This window comes from Canis lupus, chromosome 8 (genome assembly GCF_003254725.2).
Source record: "Canis lupus dingo isolate Sandy chromosome 8, ASM325472v2, whole genome shotgun sequence".
Lineage (NCBI taxonomy): Eukaryota > Metazoa > Chordata > Mammalia > Carnivora > Canidae > Canis > Canis lupus.
In genome coordinates, this window is record NC_064250.1 from 22,399,742 (window position 1) to 22,418,946 (window position 19,205).

Here is a 19,205-nt window from a genome sequence, read left to right on the forward strand (position 1 = left end):
ATACATAAACCACATCTTCTTTATCCATTCATCTTTCGATGGACACCAAGGCTCCTTCCACAGTTTGGCTATTGTGGACATTGCTGCTAGAAACATCGGGGTGCAGGTGTCCCGGCATTTCATTGCATCTGTATCTTTGGGGTAAATCCCCAATAGTGCAATTGCTGGGTCGTAGGGCAGGTCTATTTTTAACTCTCTGAGGAACCTCCACACAGTTTTCCAGAGTGGCTGCACCAGTTCACATTCCCACCAACAGCGTAAGAGGGTTCCCTTTTCTCCGCGTCCTCTCCAACATTTGTGGTTTCCTGCCTTGTTAATTTTCCCCATTCTCACTGGTGTGAGGTGGTATCTCATTGTGGTTTTGGTCCCAGTGTTTCCCTTCTTATCTCCATACTCTGCTCCTGGATGATTCTGTTCACTCCGAGGGTAAAAGTGGAGAAAGATAGGAAAAACATACTGTACTCCTTTCCCTAAATGCCAAATATCAAATATTGATTCAAATACTGTGTCTCAGCCCAAACTTATCTATTATCTTAGAATGGAACTGGGTCTGATGCTAGGCTCTGGGTAAAGACTCTTGCTGATAACCAATTGGTTGTGTCTTACTAGCCACAGTCTCTGATGTATAAAGTACTCAAAGGAAAAACTATAGCCTATGCAAGGTACAAGTTCATCAGTGGTCACTTATAAAAGAATAGTCATTAAGTGGTGAGAAAGGGAGGGAGGAAGGAAGGGAAAGAGAGAAAGAAAAAAGAGCAGCCACTATGTAGTAGGCTGACGCCCTCAGTCCTAAGAACAAACAGCTTACCAAGACCTCTAAACACCTCTGTTGCCATGCTGTATATGCCTCTGTCATAGCTAAGATCTGAATCCTCAAGGTTATGGGAAAAAACCCATGGCACCCTTGTGGCACAGCAAAGGAACTAATTCAAACCTGATTTAAACCTGGGGCCATAAAAAAGTTAATATGGCCCAATGTAAATTAAAATATTCAATGACTGAAATCCTTTATACATGATGACCCATTGAGAGAAGCGGTGATTATCCTCACAGCTTCTTCATTTAACAACCCAGTTTTGCCTGTATTGGTGCTTAGAAAGAATGAATGCTGCCTCATAATGGATTATCACAACATTAAATGCCATGGTCTTATCCATCAAGGCTCCATCAATTCCCCATATTATTAAAATTATTGACTTTCCAATCAAAAACTAATAAATATTTTGCTATTGCAGATTTGACTAAATGTTCTGTTTAGTGACTATTTCAACAGCCTCTCAACCATTCTTTGCCTTTACCTTCAAAAAGGAAACAATAGCCCTTTACTCAGCTGCCCATGGGGTCTCTCAATAGGCTTAATATCACACATATAATCTTTACAAGCAAGATCTTAACTACATCTGATTTTCTCTAGGATCACAGGTATGACATTACATTGATTTAAAAGTATTGACACCACATTGATTACATTGATCTCTTCTGAGGAGATTTATTGGAAGCACTCATTTGGGACAATTACACACAAAAATGCTCAGAAAAGGGAACTGAGCCATTGTCATCCACATAATGCAAAGCCCCATTGCTTCACTTAAATTCCTAATAAGTATTCCATAAACCAGACTGCTCCATCCCTGATATGGTCGAGAACCTCAGCACCCATAATAATTTTTAGTTCCTTTGGGGTTCTAGAGACAACATATTCCTCATTTACACATTTTACTTAAGCTCGTTTATACTATTTGGAAATTAGCCCACATTTAATTGTCTCTCTCCAACAAAATGCTCTAGAATCTATCCAAATTGCAATATTATAGACATTCTAATTAGTGCCCAGAGACTCGTTCATCACTGAAGCTTTAGCATCTTCCTCTCATGCCTCTTGCAGTCTCTGGACTCACCCATAATGGTCATAAATTGTCCATGGGTTTCTTATGCAAGAAATTGCTCTCTTCTGCCCTGTGTTATACACCATCAGAGCAGCAATTGCTGGTCATATACTGTGCTCTCCTGGACATAGAAGCTCTCACAGGCTCTGAGTCCATGACTCTCCCAGACCTCCTGGCCATTATGCCTTAGGTCATGGAGGCAGCTCCTCAGAGGCTTGGCAGAGCTACAGAGGCCTACTTGCTACAGAATGGAGCCAACCTGGAACTTTTTGCTAGATGCCATAGTGCTAGAGAAAGTAAAACCTCTCCCAGACTCCTCAGCTATCTGGAGAACTCGTTAGGGTCAACACTGAACAGCAGGTAAGTTCATATATGTTACAGTATTCCTTGGGCATACAAAAAGTGATCCCAAATGGAAGGACAGAGAAAATGAAGGAACAAAAGCAATAGAAATGGTAAATATGTGGGTGAATCTAAATGAATATTGACCATACAGAGCAAAAATAATAAAATAATATTTTATGAAGCTTCAAATATATATATAGAATTAAAATATCAATAATAATACAATAAGCCAAGAGGCAGTTAAGTGTTCCAAGGTCCTAACATCATTTGGGAGGAAAGTATAAATTAACATTAGACTTTGATATGTCAAAAATGCATGTTGTGGGGTGGCTGGGTGGCTCAGTTGGTTAAGCATCTGTCTTCAGCTAAGGTCATGATATCAGGGTCCTGGGATTAAGCCTCCCCCTCGCCCTCCCCCTCGCCTTCTTCCTCCCCCTCTCCCTCAGACAACTCAAGATGCAAAAGAAGAGAAAATTTCCTGGCCTTTTCTAAAAAGATAAGACCTGCTTGGGTGTGCTCACCACACAAAGGTAGGAAAAATAAAACTACCCCTCCTTCATCCTATATGGTTCTAATGAAACATAATACCAGGGCACTGGGGCAGCCCAGGTGGCTGAGTGGTTTAGCACCACCTTCAGCCCAGGGCCTGATCCTGGAGACCCAGGATGGAGTCCCACCTCAGGCTCTCTGCATGGAGCCTTCTTCTCCCTCTGCCTGTGTCTCTGCCTCTCTCTCTTTCTGTGTGTGTGTGTGTGTGTGTCTCATGAATAAATAAATAAATAAAATATTTTTAAAAATACCAGGGCACTATCCGATCTCTGGCTAATCACATGACCATCCTCCTCTTACCGAAGCCAAGCAGGGCCAGAATCCATCCATGTGATATAAATAAGAAGATGAAACGTCCCTTCCTTTTGAATCACGAACAGTAAAAATAAGAGCTTACAGCTGTTAGAAGCAACCTTTCCCACCATGAAAGGACATGTTGGTAGAACTAGAGAGGAAGAAAGAAAAGAGAAATCTAACAGTATCATCTGAGCCCCTATGGAGCATCATAGAGCATCTTGCCAGTTCCACCCTGAAATTCCCAGTTACATAAGCCAGTAAATCCCATTTTGCTCAAGTTTGCTTTGGGTTTCTGATGTTTGCTCGTAACCAAGAGTCCTTATTTTTTTTTCAAGAGTCCTTATTAATACAGGCTTGTTTCAAGTTAACTCTTCTTACTAATTAATATGTATATTCTATCTCTGTGTGGTTCACAAACTAGGAAACAAGCAGAATTACTTTAAAAAAATTTTAAACATATATTTATAGACCCCACTCAAATCTAATGTCTCAGAATCTTTAGGAGTGGAATCCTTATATCTGTATTTTTTTTTCAAGTAGATGGGAGCAAGTACAATATTTGTAACTTTTTTAATTTAAATATAGTTGATACACAATGTTACATTAGTTCCTGGTGTACAACATAGTGATTGACAAGTCTATAGTTATGTTATGCTCACAAGTGAGCTACCGTATGTCATCACACAACACTATTACGATATCATTAACTTATATTCACATGCCACACTTTTTATCCTTCTAACTTAATTCATTTCATAATTGGAAACCTGTATATACCACTCTCCTTCACCCATTTTGCCCATGCCACCCACCCCACTCCCCTCTGGCAACCATCAGTTTATTCTCTGTATTTATGAGTGTTTCTGCTTTTCATTTGTTTGTTTTGTTTTTTGGATTCCACATATGAGTGAAATCATATGGTATTTGTTTTTCTCTGACTTATTTCACTTAGCATAATGCTAAGTCCATCCATGCTTTTGCAAATGACAAGATATCATTCTTTTTTACAGCTGAGTAATATATCTATCTATATATTTTTTTTAATTCCACAAATGATTCTGAAACCTAGCCAGTATAGGTAGCCATAAATCTATCGACAAAAGGACAAATTCTAAATTCTAAACTGCCTTTCTTCTATTCAAACTGCAGCATGGGTGGCTCTCAGCGGTTTAGCATCTGCCTTCAGCTTAGGGAATGATCCCCGAGTTCCGGGATCACGTCCCACATTGGGCTCTCTGCATGGAGCCTGCTTCTCCCTCTGCCTATGTCTCTGCCTCTCTGTGTGTCTCTCATGAATAAATAAATAAAATCTTTAAAAACAAAAAAACAAATTTCAGCATGGACTTTCAGTCTAGAATCCTGCAAAGAGGGCAGCCGGGTTGGCTTGGAGGTTTAGCGTCGCTTTCAGCCCAAGGCGTGATCCCGGGGTGTGATCCTGGAGACCAGGGATTGAGTCCCATGTTGGGCTCGCTGTGTGGAGCCTTCTTCTCCCTCTGCCTGTGTCTCTGCCTCTCTCCCTGTGGGTGTCTCTCATGAATAAATAAATAAAATCTTTAAAAAAATAAAATAAAATAGAATCCGGAAAAGAAACCAGGTTTCCCTGGAGTGTCCACCACTGAATTCTCTTATTCCCCATAGAAAAATCAGCGAAATATTTTAAAATAGATTTATTGATTTTTCTTAATTATACCGATAGAACCATCAGTGAGAGGAGTATTATAATCACAAATGTGGCAGAAAAATCATATATATATATATGCCTATATAGGTATATATTAGACATATATATGTTTATGTTTAATACTCCTCCAGTGACTTATCATAAAACTAGCATAAGAACTACAGTGGGCAGTAATGGCTTTCTAATGCAAATTTCTGTACTAAGTGGCACAAAACAGAGCTAAGCCATGTTTCTATATCTTTTCACATCTCCATCCTTTCTCATCTGTACCTGGAAAGAAAACATCTTTTTAAAATAATGGCATCGAGGCCTAGTTTCAAGTGTATGATATAGGAAACCTCTGTCCAGGTGAATCTTGGACAATTCTGTGAGTCAGGAGTCAGCCTAGTGAGACTGGCAGAGTACTTTTCAGCCATTTGCAATGACACAGTGTTTCCTGTAAATGTGAATATACTCATTTGGAAACTGGCACTATGACAGCATGGTAAGCAAAGTGTAGGCCAAACTGTTTTCAGAGGATAATTTATATGTTTGCATCAAGGGAAGAGAACAAAAGCAAGAGTTGTTCTACAGTCTTTATATCCTGAACAGTTAGTTTGCATGTTTTCTGTCTTGTATTATCACCTCCTAGACGAAGATCCCCCCTCAGGGTTCCTAATAAAAAGAAAAACTGTGATCAAATGTGTGGTGACCATCTTGGGTATAAAATCAAAAGACAGGGCAGCCCCGGTGGCTCAGCGGTTTAGCGCCTGCCTTCAGCCCAGGGCGTGATCCTGGAGAACTGGGATCAAGTCCTGCATTGGGCTCCCTGCATGGAGCCTGCTTCTCCCTCTGCCTGTGTCTCTGCCTCTCTCTCTCTCTCTCTCTCTCTCTCTCTCTCTGTCTCTCATGAAAAAATAAATAAAATCTTTTTAAAAAAATCAAAAGACAGATCACTATGGAGGGACCAAGCAAAAATCAGATAATTTCCAGAGCTTGACCAGGATTTTATCTCTTTCAGTCCACCTCTTCTAGGACTGAAGATTGATGTAGAGGTATTTCCAGTTCTTCTTACACTCTTGAAAACAACTTGAGGGATCTAATCAGCAGGGAAGTGAGGAGGGGATAAGAAATCAGAGGGGATAAGAATCAGGAGATAATATCTGACTATTAATGTTACCTTTTTCCAGCTTTATGAAGTATACTTGACAAAGTTGCTGGAAGTTGTGAGACATAGTACCAGAAAGAAGAGAGGTGTGCTCAGAGAAAAAGATCCAGAAATGTGCATGAATCTCTGACCAAATAATTTGTGTGTGCACGTGGAGAATATACAAAGCTGCACAAAGAACTACCATTGGAAAAAGAATAATTACCAGGTAGCTGTGAGCTGAACAATTACTGGAGTTCATCCAAGTCTGGGAACCATTCTAGTTCTGATCTCCAGAGTAGCCAGACCTTACTGAAAATTCTGCAGCATTCAAGGAAGCCCTCAGAAAGACTACACTTTAGGAGTAGGGCTAATCTAGTCCTAAAAGACTTTATATTGCCTTAATAATACTTAAAAACAAGCTTTATACTAACCATGAGTGCATGGAAACTGAAATTTAAAATACTACAATTTACAATTGCTTCAAAGAAAATCAACTACTTAAGTATAAATCTAACAAAATATGTACTGAATCAGTATACTGAAAATTACAAAATGCTGAAAAAGAATCAAAGAAGACCTAACCAAATAGGAGCCATACAATGTTCATGAACTAGAAGACTTAATATTGTAAACATGTCAATTCTTCCCACCTTGATAGGTTTAATGTGATTCCTACCAAAATCCCAACAAATGTTCCTTGTAGCAAAATACAGAAAGTCACAGGACCTAAAATTGCTTTAAAAATATTTTTGAGGGATCCCTAGGTGGCGCAGTGGTTTAGCACCTGCCTTTGGCCCAGGGCGCGATCCTGGAGACCCGGGATCGAATCCCACGTCAGGCTCCCGGTGCATGGAGCCTGCTTCTCCCTCTGCCTGTGTCTCTGCCTCTCTCTCTCTCACTGTGTGCCTATCATAAATAAATTTAAAAAATTAAAAAATATATTTTTGAAAAAGAAAAAGAAAGTAGGATGAATCATTCTGCCCAATGTTGAGTACTCAACTCCACTCCCAGTTTCTGTGGTTTGCTGAGGGTGTGTGTGGGGTGCTCATATGGCAGTATATAGTCATACTCATGGCTATTTATTATAGCATAAGGATATAAAGCAAAGTCAGCAAAAGAAAAAGGTACATGGGGCAAAATTTGGGAGGAAATTAAGCACAAGATTCCAAGAGTGCTCATCTATTAGAGTTATAGGACTTGTCTAATTCCTCTGGTAAAGAGTTGTGATGACACATGTGAAATGTTGTCTGCCAGAGAATCTCCTTAGAGATACAGTGCCCACAGTTTTTATTGGGTACTGGTCACATAGGCATACTCTGCCTAGCACACATTAAAATTTCAGAGTCCCAGAAGGAAAGCAAATGTTCAGGATAAATCATCACTGTTTGAAGTTCAGGCACAGTGAGCTACTCTTATCAGTTAGGGTGATGAGAGTTGTCCTGAAATCCTAATTCTCAGGTGCTAGCCAAGGGTCAAACATTGAAGCAGCCCATTCTAAGGAAGGTAGTAACAGGAGTGTTATATTAATTCTTTATTGCCTACCATACAGCTATATCACTATATAGCTACACTAAAAACGACTATGATACTGGTAGAGGGATAGGCACACAAATCAATGGAACAGAATAAAGAACTCAGCAATGGACCCACAAAGGAAATGCTCAAATGATTTTTGACAAAGGTACAAGAGCAATTGTGGAGGAATGATAACCTTTTATTCAACAAACAGTGCCAGAAAACTGCATACATACACACAAAAAGATGAGCCTTAACTTAACCCTCACATCTAATACAAAAACTAACTTAAAATGAATCTTAAATGTAAAACATAAATTTATTTTTAAAAATTTTTAAATAGAAAAAAAATCATTGGGATGTAAGGCTATTCAAAGAGTTCTTAGACTTGATACCAAAAGCAAAATTCATTTAAAAAATGATAAATTAAGGCACTTCAAAATTAAAAACTTTTACACTGTGGCTCAGTTGGCTAAGCATTCAACTCATGATTTTGGCTCAGGTCATATCTCAGGGATTGAGATATGAGCCCCACATCAGACTCTGCACTAGGCCCATGGAGCATGGAGTTTGCTTAAGATTCTCTCCATTTGCCTCAGCTCATCTCTCTCTCTCTCTCTCTCTCAAAAAAAAAATAAAAATAAAAATGAATAAAGAGTCAGATTAAAAAAAATAGAAAATAGTTTCAAACCACAAATCCAACAAAATTTATACCTAGAATATGCAAAGAACTCTTAAAAACAGTAACTAATCTTATTAGAAAATTGGAACAGATGTGAATAGACATTTTACTAAAGAGAATATACAGATAGCAAATAAGCACATGAAAAGATGTTAAATATCACACGGCATTCTGCAAATCCAAGTAAAAACCACAATGAGATGGTGTATAATACCATCAGCATTCTGATAGGTGTACAGAATGGCTGAAATAAAAATAATAATAACACAGACAAGTGTATCTAAAACTGGTAAAATCTAAATGAAGTTACTGAGTTATATCAATGTAAATTTACTGGTTGTAGTATTATACCATAGTAATGCAAGATGCTACCTTTGGGGGAAATGGGGTAAAGGGTACAAAGGATCTCTCTGTATTATTTCTTTTAAGTGCATGTGAATGTAGAATTATCTCAAAACTGAACTTAACAAAGCTTCAAAAGAATCAAACTGATATGTAAATAAATTAACTGCCTGCCATAATAAAATACTCCATTAACCACAAGATCTAAACTCACAATAGCATAGCATCCATTACCTAGAGCATGCATTAAAGGTGCTTAGGGGCACCTGAGTGGCTCAGTCCGTTGATCTTCTGGTTCTTGGTTTTGGCTCAGGTCATGATCTCGTGGTCCTGGGATCAAGCCCTGCATTGGCTCTGCAATCAGTGTGGAGTCCGCTTGAGATTCTCTCTCCCTCTGTCCCTCTACACACTCATGCACTCACACATGCTCTCTCTCTCTCCCTCTAAAAAATAAAATCTTTTTAAAAACTACTAGGCATGTAGAGAAGAAAATATAAACTATAACAAAGAAAACTTAATATAAACTGACATAGAAGTGACTGAGATGATGAAATTAGCATAGGATTCTATAACTATTATAAATATGGTCAGGCAGCCCCGGTTGAGCAGCTGTTTAGCACCGCCTGCAGCCCAGGGTGTGATCCTGGAGACCCTGGATCGAGTCCCACATCAGGCTCCCTGCATGGAGCCTGCTTCTCCCTCTGCCTGTGTCTCTGCCTCTCTCTCTCTCTCTCTGCATCTCTATGAATAAATAAATTTAAAAAATCTTAAAAATAAATAAATAAATAAATAAATAAAGTCAAAGATTTAAGGAAAACATTTGTGTAATTAAGGAAAAATAAGAAATCTCAAAATAGAAAATACCTAAGTATAAAAAGAAAGCAAAAGATATTTTACAACTAGAAAAAGACATTATGTGACATGAAAATTTTATTGAATGGACCTCATAGCAGATTAGACTCTGATGAAGACAAGTAAACTTGAAGACATGCAACAGAAATTATCCTAAGTAAACAGAGAAAGGACAAACAGTTGAAAAACATTAACAAATACTCAACGGACTATGAGATAATATTAAGTGGCTAACATAATTGTAATTGGGGAGGAGAGAGACATTGGCACAGAAAAATACATTTTTCAAGATAATGGGAGTTTCCTTTTTCAAATTTGATGAAAAACATAAGCCCATAGATCCAAGCTCAATGAAGCAAAACAGGATTGGGGAAGGGAAGCATACTGTAATCACATTTTTGAAAATAAAAGGTAATGAGAAAATCTTCAGTGATTTGTGCAAGACATAGTTGGGTGAACCTTTTCCTTGTGGCATCAAATTCTCTTGATATATTCATTTACATATCTTGCTTTATCTACATGGTTCTTCTCACAAATCTACCACATTGGCAGAGATGTCTAGAAGGTGAGGGTTGGCAGGAACTGTAGACCAATGAGATTATATGCAGTCCCACCAACATGGGGCCTCAGGGTACTCATACTTCTTACCTACTGCCTTTAAGAGCAAGAGTTCTAGCAAATGAGACAGAATCTACATGGTCTTTTATGACCTAGACCCAGAAGTCACAAAGCATAACCTCTGACATATACTATAGTTGAAGCAATCACAAGCTTATGCATTTCAAAGGGAAAGAACATAGTTTCCAAATAGGAGGAAAGCTGCTTTTTCGCAATGGGTTTGCCACCAGAACACAGGTGTCATGAAAACCACTGCTAAACCTAAACCAAAATGGGATAAGAAAAGACTCGTATCAACATCATCATCATTGGATACGTAGATTCGGGCAAGTCTACCACTACTGGCCATCTGATCTACAAATGTGGTGGGATCAAAAGAACTATTGAAAAATTTGAGAAGGAGGCTTCTGAGATGGGAAAAGGCTCCTTCAAGTATGCCTGGGTCTTGGATAAACTGAAAGCTGAAGGTGAACATGGTATCATCATTGGTATCTCCCTGTGGAAATTCAAGACCAGCAAGTATTATGTGACCATCATTGATGCCCCAGGACACAGAGACTTTATCAAAAACATGATTACAGGCACATCTCAGGCTGACTGTGCTGTCCTGATTGTAGCTGCTGGTGTTGGTGAATTTGAGCAGGTATCTCCAAGAATGGGCAGACCCGTGAGCATGCCCTTCTGGCTTACACACTGGGTGTAAAACAACTAATTGTTGGTGTTACCAAAATGGATTCCACTGAGCCACCCTACAGCCAGAAGAGATATGAGGAAATCGTTAAGGAAGTCAGCACCTGCATTAAGAAAATTGGCTACAATCCGGACACAGTAGCATTTGTGCCAATTTCTGGTTGGAATGGTAACACCATGCTGGAGCCAAGTGCTAACATGCCTTGGTTCAAGGGGTGGAAAGTCACCCGTAAAGATGGGAATGCCAGTGGAACCACACTGCTTGAAGCTCTGGAATGCATTCTGCCACCAACTTGCCCCAACTGATAAGCCCTTGTGTCTGCCTCTCCAGGACGTCTACAAAATTGGTGGTATTGCTACTGACCCAGTGGGCCTAGTGGAGACTGGTGTTCTTAAGCCTGGCATGGTGGTCACCTTTGCTGTGGTCAATGTTACAACTGAAGTTAAGTCTGCTGAAATGCCCCATGAAGCTTTGAGCGAAGCTCTTCCAGGGGACAATGTGGGCTTTGATGTCAAGAATTTATCTATCAACGATGTTCATCATGGCAATGTGGCTGGTGACAGCAAAAATCACCCACTAATGGAAGCAGCTGGCTTCATGGCTCATCTAGGCCAAATCAGTGCTGGATATGCATCTGTGCTAGATTGTCACACAGCTCACAAAATTGCTTGCAAGTTTGCTGAGTTGAAGAAGATAGATCGTTATTCTGGAAAAAAGCTGGAAGATGGTCCCAAGTTCTTGAAATCTGGGGATGCTGCCAGATTTCAAGATTGTTGATATGGTTCCTGGCAAACCTATGTGTGTTGAGAGTCTCTCTGACTATCCTCCCCTGAGCCATTTTGCTGTTCGTGACATGAGATAGATGGTTGCTGTGGGTGTCATCAAAGCAATGGACAAGAAGGCAGGGGAGCTGACAAAGTCACCAAGTCTGCCCAGAAAGCTCAGAAGGCTAAATGAATATTATCCCCAATACCTGCCACCCCAGTCTTAATCAGTGGTGGAAGAACAGTCTCAGAACTGTTTGTGTCAATTGGCCATTTAAGTTTAATAGTAAAAGACTGGTTAATGATAACAATGCATCATAAAACCTTCAGAAAGAAAGGAGAATGTTTTGTGGACCATTTGTGTTTGTGTGTGGCAGTTTTAAGTTATTATTTTTTAAAACCAGTACTTTTTAATGGAAACAACTTGACCAAAAATCTGTCACAGAATTTTGAGACCCATTAAAACAAAACTTTAATGAGAAAAAAAATAGGAATACCAAAATATTTGTAGAAATGATTTTAAATAGCAGAATCTACCCTCTAGCCAAAAATGTTTATATACCTCCAACATGTAATATATATTTGCCCCTTCTCTAGATGCCATACAAGTCTCATTCCATCATGACATCAAGCTCAGGTTCAAAGCCCATTATCTTATTATATAAATCAAGTCCAGGTATGGATGAGGCTCCACGTAGTTTCCTGGGATCAGACCTTGATCTGGAAATCTGCAAACTAAAGAGACAAGTTATCTGCCCCTACACATACCCCAGAGAGGGTGATGTGACAGACATAGAACTACTGCAATAAATAGATAATCATTTAATAAAGGAATAAATAATAATAATAATAATAATAATAATAATTAGTAAAGGAATAAAATAGTCACCAATCCATTGAAATTATAAAATCCGGCTGAGTGTATGTTACCAGTCATGATTAGGACCTAATCCTGCTCCCTAGGAATGATTCTCCATAATTTTTGGTTCTTACCCCTGAGATCTAATTTTTGCCCTCTAAGTCATCCTTCCTTTTCCATAGAACTAACCCATTTCTGTCGCTGAGTAGCCTACTGAGCCTACTTCCTGTCCACAGAAGTTTAAGGATCCAAAAGTCTCTCTTCATTTTGTACAGTCTGTTTGGGTATTTTTTTTTTCAGTATAAGCTGATATTATTACTATAAAAATTTCGTGGATTTTTTGAATATCAATTTAAAATCTATTCCATTAGATAAAAAGCCACATCCACAAATATCTTCTAGATAAGATCTTTTCTGCCTTGGGCTCTCTGTGAAGCTACTGTGGGACAATACCCTTAAGATTCTTAGAAGGCTTACTGTAGTACAGACAACCCCTTAAGAACCGTACAAGTCTTTTTACCTCTTTCTGAACTCATAACAAAAAGTTTCACAATAATACTCTTGGCTTCATTTTTACCTTGAGTCCATGATTTTCTAACAGAGCCTTGAATTTGATCTTTGTTCTGTGGCTCTTTGAGTTTCTTCTGCTGAGAGAAACTAAGGATAAGAAATAGTTTCATTTTCAGATCTTGTTCCTATAGTTCCTCTAAATTATGTTTGGAAGGTGAACAATTCTTTCTTTAGTACAGTTCTGTCTATCCATACCTTATGATACATAATTCTAAAACAAATAAATGAAATATAGTTTACACTTTCAGCATTCTGCCTGAAAATCTTCTAAGCCAGATCCATCAGTTCATTAAATATATTTTATGATTGTCCATGTTATACATTTGCTAAACCACCTGCCATAACAGAACAAGATCCTCCTTTCCTCCAGCTTCCAATAACATTTTTCTTATTTCTTATTTTCTTTCTTTTAAGATTTTATTTATTTATTCATGAGAGACAGAGAGAGAGAGAGAGGCACAGACACAGGCAGAGGGAGAAGCAGGCTCCATTCCATGCAGGGAGCCCAACATGGGACTCAATCCCTGGTCTCCAGGACCACACCCTGGACTGAAGGTGGCACTAAACCGCTGAGCCACCTGGGCTGCCCTTATTTTCTAAGTTCTCATTGACACCCTCCTCAATGCCTGTCAGGATCCCACTAACAGTCTTCTCAAAATCTTGTCAACTTCTGCCTCACAAGTGTCCCAAAGCCAGTGCCATGTTTTAGGTTTTTGTTACAACAGCACCCCAAATTTTGTTCCACTTATCTCATACTATATAACTATTCAAAAGTAATTGCTTAAAACAATGATTTTATTATATCCCATGATTAAGAGAATCAGGAATTTGGGCAAGTTTCAGCTAGGTGATCTTTATATTCCTTGTGGCATCAAAGGAAGTCACTCAGGGGTATTCACCAGGTGAGTGAGAAGTTTAGAGGATTCAAGACAGCTTCACTCACATATCTGGCACCCTGGCAGGGATGACTATACCACTGGGCTCAGCTTGTTCTGTTGACCAGAATATGGTCTCTCCAGAATGACAGTCTTCTCACATGGTAGCTCAAGGCTCTAAAAGCAAGCGTTCAAGTGAATAAAGCAGGAACTTCACAGTCTTTTATGACCTAGCCTCAGATGTCATAGTGTTTCATTTTGCTGTTCTGTACAGGTCAAAGAAATCAGTAATCTACCCAGATTCAAGAGGAGGGGATAAAGACTCAGTATCTTAGTGGAAAAGGTGTCAAAGAATGTGCAGCCATTTTTTAAAACTAACCTAGCAGATACGTAATACAGAAAATATTAAATGAAGTTCTTCAGTATGCAGTGAATCAACCAGATGGAAACTTAGAGCTACAGAAAAGAATGAAAAGCACTGGAAATTGCAAACCTGTAGGTAAATAAAAAGAGGTGGTTTTTCCTTATTTCTTAAGTTTCTGTGTAGCAGTAAAAACATATGACAACCACAACACAAAAGACAGGAGTAAAATGGATCTGACCTTATGCAATTGCAGAATCAACCCATTTTATCAACCAACATGAAAATTATCAATACTGTCAACCAATGAAGCCAGGGAGATAGAAAAGGTACCACTCTCAAAGAATAAAATAGTAAAAGCATTGACAACATGTCACAATATCAGAGAGGGGAGAAAAATGGTATCCGGGTGTTTATTCCACTAGGTCTCTCCTTTGAGGGGTCAGCATGAGCTGGCTACGTAAGATGACTTCTGCAGATGGGTTCTCTGTCTCCAAGTTCAAATATCAAATTTTTCCTCTCTCTTGCCTTTTCAGGAACTTTTACTATCCCAGGATACTCACTTCATTATTCCTCTGGACCTATCTTAACATCTACCAACAAAGTTTATACATTCAAAGCAAAAGTTCAACTTTTGGAAAAAATGATTTTAAAAATAGTTTACTACTACTACTAACTAGAATCCCATATAATGCTTATTAAGATGAGTAAATCAAAAAAAAAAAAGATGAGTAAATCAACATCTGTGTATGTTTAGGGAAAAACATCGTTATTACTTTGAGGTCCTTGATATGAAAAATTTGAATGGGTTGTAAATCCATTGTCATTACCATAAGGAATTTCATTCAACCTTACACCTGTCAGTGAAAGAACGATTAGACTACAATCTTAAAAGATCAAGATATCTGAATTCTGACTGATGACAAATAAAAGATGTTTTGTCAATTGAAAAAAAATCATCTCTTTTTGTCATTACCTACTTATGTGGACAAAAACTGGGTAGACTTCTGAGGTTAGGTCATAAAAAAAAAAAAGGTCACATAGGGTCTGCCTTGTTGACTGAAAACACTTGTTCTTACAATACTGCTCAACGGAGCCAGCTGAGACCAGCCTTCTGTCGATGTAACCATCAAGAATCTGAGAATATAATTATTAATAGGTCTTGAAAGGGGACTGTGTATAGTCATTTCAAGCACAAACCATAGCATTAATAAATCAGGATCATGATTACTCACTGCAGGTGGCAGAGTTTGGAAAACTGGTTAGCAGTATCAATTAAAATTGATTGAATATATGCATACCATAAAACCAATCATTTCAACTCCCATGTGTATTTTCAACAGGAATGTACATGTATATTACATATACAAGTACCAAAAAATATGTACTAGAATTTTAAATCAGAACTCAGATTACACAAAACTGGAAACTACCCAAATATTTGATAATAAATTGGATACATACACATACATAAATTATACATACACATGCATAAATAGCACATACTTAAATTATTTGCTATTTACAAAATAGAATACTAAGCAGAGATCTACACAGAACCATATGAATGAACCTCACAATGCTGACAGAATCTAAACACAAAAGAGTACATATTGTATGGTTCTATTTATATAAATTACAAAAACAGGCAACACTAATCTATGCTATTAGTAGTCAGGATAGTGGTTACCTTTGGGGCAGCAGGTAATGACAGGAAGGCAACATTGGAGCACCGGTATTGTTCTGCTTTTTTTTTTTTTTTTTTTTTTTTTTTTTTATGATAGTCACAGAGAGAGAGAGAGAGAGAGAGGCAGAGACACAGGCAGAGGGAGAAGCAGGCTCCATGCACCGGGAGTCCGATGTGGGATTCGATCCCGGGTCTCTGGGATCGCGTCCTGGGCCAAAGGCAGGCGCCAAACCACTGCGCCACCCAGGGATCCCTATTCTGCTTCTTGATCAGGGAGCTAGCTGGTTAGGTAAGTAAAGTAGTTTAAAAACATATCCACAGATCCTTTGACACCCTTTCCATTAGAAGGTAGAGCTCAATTCCTCCACTTCAATATGAGCTGCTTTTTATAACTCCCCTCCAGCAAACTGGCTACTGTGAAATACTCTGGAACTGACACTGCATGATTTCCAATGAAGGGTTACAAAAGGCACTAGAGCTTCCACCTGGCCCTCTTTCTTGGGATGCTCACCCTGGGTACCTAGTCACCATGCTATGAAAAAATCAAGGAATTCCATGGAAAGGCCCTGTGGAGGTGTTCTGGTCACCCAGCTAAAATCACAGCCAACAGATAATATCAACAGCCAAACATGTAACTGATGCAAGGCACCTTCAATTGATTCCAGCAGCAAGCCTTTAAGTTAACCTACCACGCCTTGCTCAAATTGCAAATTCAAAGGCAAAACAAATGTTGTATAAGCCACTAAGTTTAAGGGTAATTTGTTATGCGAGTACATATAACTGGAACACACAATAGGTGTGCTCACTTTATAAAAATTCTTCAAGGGCTGCCTAGGTGGCTCAGTCAGTTAACCATCTGCCTTTGGCTCAGATCATGATCCCAGGGCTTTCAGAATAAGCCCCACATCAGACTCCTTGCTCAGCAAGGAGCCTGCCTCTGTCTCTCCCCGTTTGTGCTCTCTTGCGTGCTCTCTCTTTCTGTCAAATAAATAAATAAAATCTTAGAAAAAAATAAAATAAATTTAAAAATAAAATAAAAATTCTTTAAGCTACATAATTATGATATATGCACTTTTCCTAACATATTATCATAATTAAGTTTGGATAAAGGCTTGAAATAAAAATTGTATCATGGAAACAAGTTCAAATTTCTCATAAAATTTTTAAATATATTTTATTGAGAAGTTTTATATAAATTCAATATTTCATATCTCCCTAATACTTGCCTTTTTCTTACATTATATAAAGAAAATGTGATGGATTTTTTCACCATGCCCAATTTAGACACCTCCTAATCTCCACCAGTTTACCCTCCTACACTGCCCAAGCTGATCATTTATCATGTAGGGGTGTAAAAAGTGTTGGGAAGCACTGCTACAGAAGATATCTGCCCACCACCATTCCCTCTTCTTTTGTTAATAGGATCTTACTGTCCTTAGTGGAAGTATCTGCCTTCCGGTCAATCAGGTCAGCTGAGATCCAATTGCTCAACTTTTCCTTTAATTCTTCACATCCTTCTAATAAATTTCTATTTTATTTAAGTTAGGAATATTTGATCTCTAGTTTCTGCAACCAAAGAACACTTACTGATACATATCTCCAGCGTTAGCACACAGTTTGACATATAGTGGTGATGAATAAATATGAAATGTTTAAAAAGGATATTGAACAACTAACTTTTGACAAAAGCAGAGAAACAGAATAGTGGAAAAAGAATAGCCTTTTAAGAAATATTGCTGGAACAACTGGATATCCATATGTAACAAATATGAACTGGAATCCATGTCTTAAACCATTAAAAAAAGTAACTCAAAATGCATCATAAACCTAAATATACAGCCTAAACTATAAAACTTCTAGAAGAAAACATAGTAAAAGGTCTTTGTGAACTTAGAGTTGGCAAAAATTTTTTAGAAATGACACTAAAAGCACAATCCATAAAAGAACAGATTGGACTTTATTAAAATTTAAAACTTCTGTTCTTCAAAATTCTTGTTGAAAACAAAAAGACCAGCCACATACTGTAATAAAATCTTTGCAAAGCATATATCTAGTAAAGAATATATTAGATATATTCCAGAACATATAAAGAACGCTCAAGACAAAAACAACCACCCAATTTTTTTAAATGGAACAAAGATCTAAACAGGTGCTTCACCAAAAGATATACAGATAGTGAATAAGCACATAAAAAGATATTTAATATCATTAGTCATTAGGAAAACTCCTTTAAAACCACAAGATACCACTGCACACCTATTAGCATGGCTAAAGTTAAAAATGATCATACCAAATATTGGTGAGGATGTGCAGGAAATGGAACTCTGAATACAGTCTTGATGGGAATGTAAAGTAGTTCAACCACTCTGGAAAACCATTTAGCAATTTTAAAAAATATATATATCTACCATAAGACCCAACCATTCCACTTCTAGATTTTTACCCAAGAAAAAAGGAAATGTATGTCCACACAAAGACTTGTACACAAATGTTCATAGCAGCTTTATTGGTAATAGCCCCAAACTAGACACAACCCAAATGTCTACCAACAGATGAGTGGGTAAGTTGCAGTACAACCATATAATGGAATACACTCAGCAATAAAAAGGAATGAACTATTGGTACACAGAACAATATGGACAAATGTTGAGATAGTGATACTGAGCAAAAGAGACTAGACCCCCCCCAAAAAAAAAACCCGTCTGATTCTACTTACATAAATCTTTAGAAAATGCAAATGAGTGTATAATGACAGAAATTAGATCAGTGGTTGCTTAGGTGTGGGAGGTAAGGAGGAATGCAAGAAAGAAACTACAATGGGGCATAAGGAAACTTGAGGATGATAGATCTATTCACTTGACTTATATATAAGGGATATATACCTCAAAACTTCACAATTACATACTTTAGATATGCTCCACATATTACATGTCAATTATACCTTAATTAAGCGGTCTTTAAAAAAAAAAAGCCCTGGGCAGCCCGGGTGGCTCAGTGCCTTAGCGCCGCCTTCAGCCCAGGGCGCGATCCTGGAGACTCAAGATCGAGTCCCACGTCGGGCTCCCTGCATGGAGCCTGCTTCTCCCTCTGCCTGTTGTCTCTGCCTCTCTGTGTGTGTGTGTATCTCTCATGAATAAAATCTTTAAAAAAAAAAAAAAAAAAAGCCCTGCAACTCAGCTTGTCAGATTTTAAGAGGAGCACAGGGGAAGCGGAATGGAAATCTCGGTTAAAGGCTTCAGTGAGGTTTGTGAATTACCCAAGTATGCAAAGAATCCATGCTTCCCTCGCCTAGCTAAGCTTCAGCATGAGTCACGTTTCTGCTATTCTCCAGAAATGGTGACAACCACCACTATTGGGTTTTGTTTTCAGGAAGAGAATAACCCAATCAGTATAAAATTAATTTCCACGTCTTGTGAAAGATTATCAATTGAGCATATAATCCACATTTTAAAACATTTTTCAAGGGTGTTCTACTTGCAGAATAGTTTTAATGTTGAGACTA

General features: G+C 38.2%; 1 long non-coding RNA gene and 1 pseudogene across 1 annotated transcript in view; one reads left to right on the forward strand and one right to left on the reverse strand.

The window, feature by feature from the left end:
* Positions 1–19,205, reverse strand: part of LOC118355544 (uncharacterized) — a 125,114-nt gene that overhangs the window by 104,667 nt on the left and 1,242 nt on the right. The gene's annotated exons all lie outside the window — the stretch shown is intronic.
* LOC125755551 (elongation factor 1-alpha 1-like) lies at positions 10,168–11,694 on the forward strand (annotated as a pseudogene).